Raw genomic sequence first — 7,977 nt, forward strand, 5'->3', positions numbered from 1 at the left:
CCCCAGGGCGCGCCCCCTACCTCGTGGGCCCCCTGGTGGCTCTCCGACGCCCATCTTCTCCTGTATGAGGTATTTCGATGAGAAAAAAATAGGGAGGAACTTTTCGGGACGAGACTCCGCCGCCACGAGGCGGAACCTTGGCGGATCCAATCTAGAGCTCTTGCGGAGCTGTTCTGCCGGGGAAACTTCCCTCCGAGAGGGGGAAATCATCACCTTCGTCATCACCAACGCTCCTCTCACTGGGAGAGGGCAATCTCCATCAACATCTTCACCAGCACCATCTCATCTCCAAACCCTAGTTCATCTCTTGTATCCAATTCTTGTCTCAAAGTCCGGGATTGGTGCTAGTAGGTTGCTAGTAGTGTTGATTACTCCTTGTAGTTGATGCTAGTGAAGGAAATATGCCCTAGAGGCAATAATAAAGTTATTATTTATTTCCTTATATCATGATAAATGTTTATTATTCATGCTAGAATTGTATTAACCAGAAACGTAATACTTGTGTGAATACATAGACAAACAAAGTGTCACTAGTATGCCTCTACTTGACTAGCTCGTTAATCGAAGATGGTTATGTTTCCTAACCATAGACATGAGTTGTCATTTGATTAACGGGATCACATGATTAGGAGAATGATGTGATTGACATGACCCATTCCATTAGCTTAGCACCCGATCGTTTAGTATGTTGCTATTTCTTTCTTCATGACTTATACATGTTCCTATGACTATGAGATTATGCAACTCCCGTTTACCGGAGGAAAACTTTGTGTGCTACCAAACGTCACAATGTAACTGGGTGATTATAAAGGTGCTCTACAGGTGTCTCCCAAGGTACATGTTGGGTTGGCGTATTTCGAGATTAGGATTTGTCGCTCCGATTGTCAGAGAGGTATCTCTGGGCCCTCTCGGTAATACACATCACTTAAGCCTTGCAAGAAATGCAACTAATAAGTTAGTTGCAAGATGATGTATTACGGAACGAGTAAAGAGACTTGCCGGTAACAAGATTGAACTAGGTATTGAGATACCGACGATCGAATCTTGGGCAAGTTACATACCGATGACAAAGGGAACAACGTATGTTGTTATGCGGTCTGACCGATAAAGATCTTCGTAGAATATGTAGGAGCCAATATGAGCATCCAGGTTCCGCTATTGGTTATTGACCGGAGATGTGTCTCGGTCATGTCTACATTGTTCTCGAACCCGTAGGGTCCGCACGCTTAACGTTACGATGACAGTTTCATTATGAGTTTATATATTTTGATGTACCGAAGGTTGTTCGGAGTCCCGGATGTGATCACGGACTTAACGAGGAGTCTCGAAATGGTCGAGACATAAATATCGATATATTGGACGACTATATTTGGACACCGAAAAGGTTCCGGGTAAGATTGGGACAATACCGGATCACCGGGAGGTTATCGGAACCCCCCGGGAGGTATATGGGCCTTATTGGGCCTTAGTGGAAAGGAGGGGAAAGGAGCAAGGGAGGGGGCGCCCCCCCAAGCCCAATCCGAATTGGGAAGGGGGCCGACCCCCCTTTCCTTCCTCCCTCCTTCCTCTTCCTTCCCTCTCCTACTCCTAATAGGAAAAAGGGGAGTCCTACTCCCGGTGGGAGTTGGACTCCCCCCTTGGGCGCGCCACCCTCCTTGGCCGCCCCCCTCCTCCACTCCTTTATATACGGGGGCAGGGGGCACCCCAGAGACACAACAATTGATCATTGATCTCTTAGCCGTGTGCGGTGCCCCCCTCCACCATAATCCTCGATAATATTCTAGCGGTGCTTAGGCAAAGCCCTGCGACGGTAGAACATCAAGATCGTCACCACGCCGTCGTGCTGACGGAACTCATCCCCGACACTTTGCTGGATCGGAGTCCGGGGATCGTCATCGAGCTGAACGTGTGCAAAAACTCGGAGGTGTCATAGTTTCGGTGCTTGATTGGTCGGGCCGTGAAGACGTACGACTACATCAACCGCGTTGTTATAACGCTTCCGCTTCTGGTCTACGAGGGTACATAGACAACACTCTCCCCTCTCGTTGCTATGCATCACCATGATCTTGCGTGTGCGTAGGAATTTTTTTGAAATTACTACGTTCCCCAACAGTGGCATCCGAGCCTAGGTTTTATGTGTTGATGTTATATGCACGAGTAGAGCACAAGTGAGTTGTGGGCGATATAAGTCATACTGCTTACCAGCATGTCATACTTTGGTTCGGCGGTATTGTTGGACGAAGCGGCCCGGACCGACATTACGCGTACGCTTACGCGAGACCGGTTCTACCAATGTGCTTTGCACACAGGTGGCAGGCGGGTGTCAGTTTCTCCAACTTTAGTTGAACCGAGTGTGGCTACGCCCGGTCCTTGCGAAGGTTAAAACAACACCAACTTGACAAACTATCATTGTGGTTTTTGATGCGTAGGTAAGATTGGTTCTTGCTAAGCCCGTAGCAGCCACGTAAAACTTGCAACAAACAAAGTAGAGGATGTCTAACTTGTTTTTGCAGGGCATGTTGTGATGTGATATGGTCAAGGCATGATGCTAAATTTTATTGTATGAGATGATCATGTTTTGTAACCAAGTTATCGGCAACTGGCAGGAGCCATATGGTTGTCGCTTTATTGTATGCAATGCAATCGCCCTGTAATGCTTTACTTTATCACTAAGCGGTAGCGATAGTTGTAGAAGCATAAGATTGGCGAGACGACAACGATGCTACGATGGAGATCAAGGTGTCGCGCCGGTGACGATGGTGATCATGACGATGCTTCGGAGATGGAGATCACAAGCACAAGATGATGATGGCCATATCATATCACTTATATTGATTGCATGTGATGTTTATCTATTATGCATCTTATCTTGCTTTGATTGACGGTAGCATTATAAGACGACCTCTCACTAAATTTCAAGATAAAAGTGTTCTCCCTGAGTATGCACCATTGCCAAAGTTCGTCGTGCCCAGACACCACGTGATGATCGGGTGTGATAAGCTCTACGTCCATCTACAACGGGTGCAAGCCATTTTTGCACACGCAGAATACTCAGGTTAAACTTGACGAGCCTAGCATATGCAGATATGGCCTCGGAACACTGAGACCGAAAGGTTGAGCGTGAATCATATAGTAGATATGATCAACATAGTGATGTTCACCATTCAAAACTACTCCATTTCACGTGATGATCGGTTATGGTTTAGTTGATTTGGGTCACGTGATTACTTAGAAGATTAGAGGGATGTCTTTCTAAGTGGGAGTTCTTAAGTAATATGATTACTTTAACTTAAATTTATCATGAACTTAGTACCTGATAGCATCTTTCTTGTTTATGTTTGATTGTAGATAGATGGCCCGTGTTGTTGTTCCATTGAATTTTAATGCGTTCCTTGAGAAAGCAAAGTTGAAAGATGATGGTAGCAATTATATGGAGTGGGTTTGTAACTTGAGGATTATCCTCATTGCTGCACAGAAGAATTACGTCCTGGAAGCACCGCTGGGTGCCAGGCCTGCTGCTGATGCAACTAACAATGTTAAGAACGTCTGGCAGAGCAAAGTTGATGACTACTCGATAGTTCAATGTGCCATGCTTTACGGCTTAGAATCGGGTCTTCAACGACGTTTTGAACGTCATGGCGCATATGAGATGTTCCAGGAGTTGAAGCTATTATTTCAAGCAAATGCCTGATTTGAGAGATATGAAGTCTCCAATAAGTTCTATAGCTGCAAGATGGAGGAGAACAGTTCTGTCAGTGAGCATATACTCAAAATGTCTGGGTATAATAATCACTTGATTCAACTGGGAGTTAATCTTCCGGATGATTGCGTCATTGGTAGAATTCTCCAATCACTTCCACCTAGCTACAAGAGCTTCGTGATGAACTATAATATGCAAGGGATGGATAAGACAATTCCTGAGCTCTTCGCAATGCTAAAAGCTGCGGAGGTAGAAATCAAGAAGGAGCATCAAGTGTTGATGGTCAACAAGACCACTAGTTTCAAGAATAAGGGCAAGGGGAAGAAGAAGGGGAACTTCAAGAAGAACAGCAAGCAAGTTGCTGCTCAGGAGAAGAAACCCAAGTCTGGACCTAAGCCTGAAACTGAGTGCTTCTACTACAAGCAGACTGGTCACTGGAAGTGGAACTGCCCCAAGTATTTCGCGGATAAGAAGGATGGCAAGGTGAACAAAGGTATATGTGATATACATGTTATTGATGTGTACCTTACTAGAGCTCGTAGTAGCACACTGGGTATTTGATACTGGTTATGTTGCTAATATTTGCAACTCGAAACAGGGACTACGGATTAAGCGAACACTGGCGAAGGACGAGGTGACGATGCGCGTGGGAAATGGTTCCAAAGTCGATGTGATCGCGGTCGGCACGCTACCTCTACATCTACCATCGGGATTAGTATTAGACCTAAATAATTGTTATTTGGTGCCAGCGTTGAGCATGAACATTATATCTGGATCTTGTTTGATGCGAGACGGTAATTCATTTAAATCAGAGAATAATGGTTGTTCTATTTATATGAGTAATATCTTTTATGGTCATGCACCCTTGAAGAGTGGTCTATTTTTGATGGATCTCGATAGTAGTGATACACATATTCATAATGTTGAAGCCAAAAGATGCAGAGTTGATAATGATAGTGCAACTTATTTGTGGCACTGCCGTTTAGGTCATATCGGTGTAAAGTGCATGAAGAAACTCCATACTGATGGACTTTTGTAACCACTTGATTATGAATCACTTGGTACTTGCAAACCGTGCCTCATGGGCAAGATGACTAAAACGCCGTTCTCCGGTACTATGGAGAGAGCAACAGATTTGTTGGAAATCATACATACAAGTAAAGTTCGTGGACAAACTTTGACCCAAAGTATGATGGGGACTAGTAAACCAGAATGGAGGTAGTAGTTTTTTTAATCGAAGAAGGATTTCCCCTTCCGATTTTCATTAAAGAAAATCAGCATCTAAATCTAAACCATAGTATTTGCCCTAGAACTACCAGGTTCAACATCTCGCAACATAAACCCATACAACCTCCATCAGAAAAAAAAAACATACAACCATACGCCAAGGAGGTACGTAGTACTATGAATTCCATTTTCGCTCCATACCAATCGTTCTAAAAACTACTTACTACTTATAACGTGCCATTGAAAATTGGAACTTTTAACCCCGCTAAAAACGATATTTTAAACGTGGCTACTCGATCTGCGGCAACTGGCGAGCCACCGCGCTCCAAGTCGTTCACCTGTGGTCCCGACCATCAACTCCTACGGATCAAATTATCACGCGAGCTGACTATTCCTACAAAGGTGCTCCACCACGTACCTGGTACCCGCGAATGCAGCAATTGTGCCCCTAGGGTTTTAGAGTTTATTTGTTAACGTCGCCTTTATGTAACACTCATGTGTGCGAGACAGTGAGAGGCCGACTACGTGCGTGCGCCTCTTCTCTTCGTATATGTACTCCACCATTTGTCTGGTGTCCAAGAAATTATAATAACTACTAGCAATGTGCCAATGCGTTGCCACACGATCAAAGTAGATTAATACAGTGGCGGAGCTAGATGCAGATTACGCCTAGGGCTGTGCTATGTTGAGTGATAAACTTCTATGATTTTCTATGCTTTGCATGAAGAAATTACAAAGGAAGTTGTTTCTAGGCCTGGGGCTATAGCCCTAGCTGCCCTAGGCCTGTCTCCGCCACTGGATTAATACATATTCACCGATTTGATAGAAAAAAAGTCTAGCTTTGAAATACGTATATCACTAAAAGTATGTTATGTTTCACTCAAAATATATTCCTTTGGCAGTTTTGATGATATAAGGGAGGAATCTTGTCGGTTTCAAGATTCGAGAAGTGGTATATGTCTAATTTCTACTCTTACTAGCAAGATGCCCGTGCGTTGCACGGAACATTAGGATCTTGTGGGAGAAAAGGATGAACGAGGGAAGGCCTTATCTGCAAATGTGGTGAAGAGTGCAGGTAAATTGCCATATTTTCCTTCCTATCCGTCAGATATAAATCAGATGACCTACATTGCAGAATGGCAGGCCCACCATCATCACCAACTCTATTTTTTATCCCTACTCTTATAATAAGCATTGTCGGTGATGACCGTGTGCCTGCCATCCTGCAATATAGGCCGTCCGATCTATATCTGACGGATAGGAAGGAAACTATGGCAATTTTGCAAAAAGATAGCCACACCCCTCTCCACATTTGCAAATAAGGCCTTCCCTTGTTCATCCTTTTCCCCCACAAGATAAACTACTCATAAAAATGCATCTTGATGTTCCGTGCAACGCATGGGCATCTTGCTAGTTGTTGCAAAAAGCCCATGTGTGTGTGAGAGAGAGGGCGAGTGGAGGAGGACGGAGTGCATGTGTGACAAAGACACAAGGAGTGTGTGTGTGTGATAGGTATCAGCTTAAAATGAGGTGATAGTGTGTGTGTGCACGATCGAGAGGGCGTGTCTCAAGAAGGGAAGAAAAATCTACATAGATACAAGGAGCGGGAGAGAGACATGTATGCGATGGTGGAAGCACGAGTGTGCGGGTGTATAAACCTATCTAGAGGCTAGCTAGTCGATAAATGTTTGTGAGAGAAATACGAGTCGGGGTGCGAAAGCGAGAGTATTGTGTGTGTAAGAGAGAGACGGTAGTCGGGAAGGGGAGTGGAAGCAGGAGTTGTGTGTGTGTGTCTGTGAGAGAGAGAGGAGACGGTAGTCGGGGTTGTCTGATCGGTGAACAAATGAATAATGTAAGTCTGGGATGGAGACGAAAAGGAGACCGCAACAAATGTTGTGTCTACAGGAGAGATAGAGAGAGTAATTTTAGTGGTATGAGTCATATGTAGAGACATATAGGGTGTGTGAGAGAATCCCATAGAGAGAAAGACAAAGTGAAAGACGAGTGGAGACTGTGTGTTTGGCGGTGAAAAAGAAAGCTTAGGTACCGAGTGATACCAGAGAACAGTAGAGACGTGAGAGATAATGAAAACCGTGTAATGTATAATGATAGGGAGAGTGTGACACTTCTCAAGGGAGACCTCGAGGGACCATGTTTGCGAGGATAGGAGCAACATGAAGTGAGCGTGCGGGTGAGCTGGAGAAAAGAGAGTGATAGCTACCTGAAGGAGCATGCATGCGAGAGAGATGGGCGTGAAAGGAGTGAACAAAAAAGGGATTCAAATATTTGAATTCGAGATGATGATACATGTAATCCATACTCGAACCAAAATTGATCTATCAAACATGCATACGCATATGAATTCACACACATCTATGTTATTTAATATGTAGATGTTACTGATCCATACATTTTAGTAGAACATAATTAGGTTAAAAAAAATCGAATTCAACCTTAAGATTTTGAGATCGTTGTATTTGTAAGTCATATTATACATATAAAGGAGCAGAATTCTTTGTTGTGCTTTTGAAAGTATATATATATAATAGAATGTAATTCCAATTGAAAATGGATCCCACGGAAAAAATAGAATACAAACGGGATTCGAATTGAGTTGGCACGGTAAACGTGCACTCTGAAAAATTTGAACAAAGCGGGGAAAGTCGCAGTAACCGCCCCAAACCAAAATCTGCGAGATGGAAATCACTACTGCCTATCCCTGCCACGCAAAGCCTATATGCTGGATTTCTATAGGTTTCGATAGGGGTAGGTTTGTAATTTCACCCAAACGTGACGTAACCGCCTCTCACCCGAATTCATACACGGTGGGTGCCAAAACACAGTGTGTCCTCGGCCGAAATCGACTCCCTCCTCGATTCATATTCATACACGATGGGCGCCAAAAACAAACTCTCGTCGGCAAATATTCGGTGTATGCGAGATTACCGTCCTATCCCCAACCAACTAGTGTTGATGTGATGTAGTAGAAATTTGAAACGGGGACTAAGTTTGTAAATTTCCTCGCATTTGAGACAAGCGCGCCCTGAATA

Source organism: Triticum dicoccoides, chromosome 7A (genome assembly GCF_002162155.2).
Source record: "Triticum dicoccoides isolate Atlit2015 ecotype Zavitan chromosome 7A, WEW_v2.0, whole genome shotgun sequence".
Taxonomy (NCBI): domain Eukaryota; kingdom Viridiplantae; phylum Streptophyta; class Magnoliopsida; order Poales; family Poaceae; genus Triticum; species Triticum dicoccoides.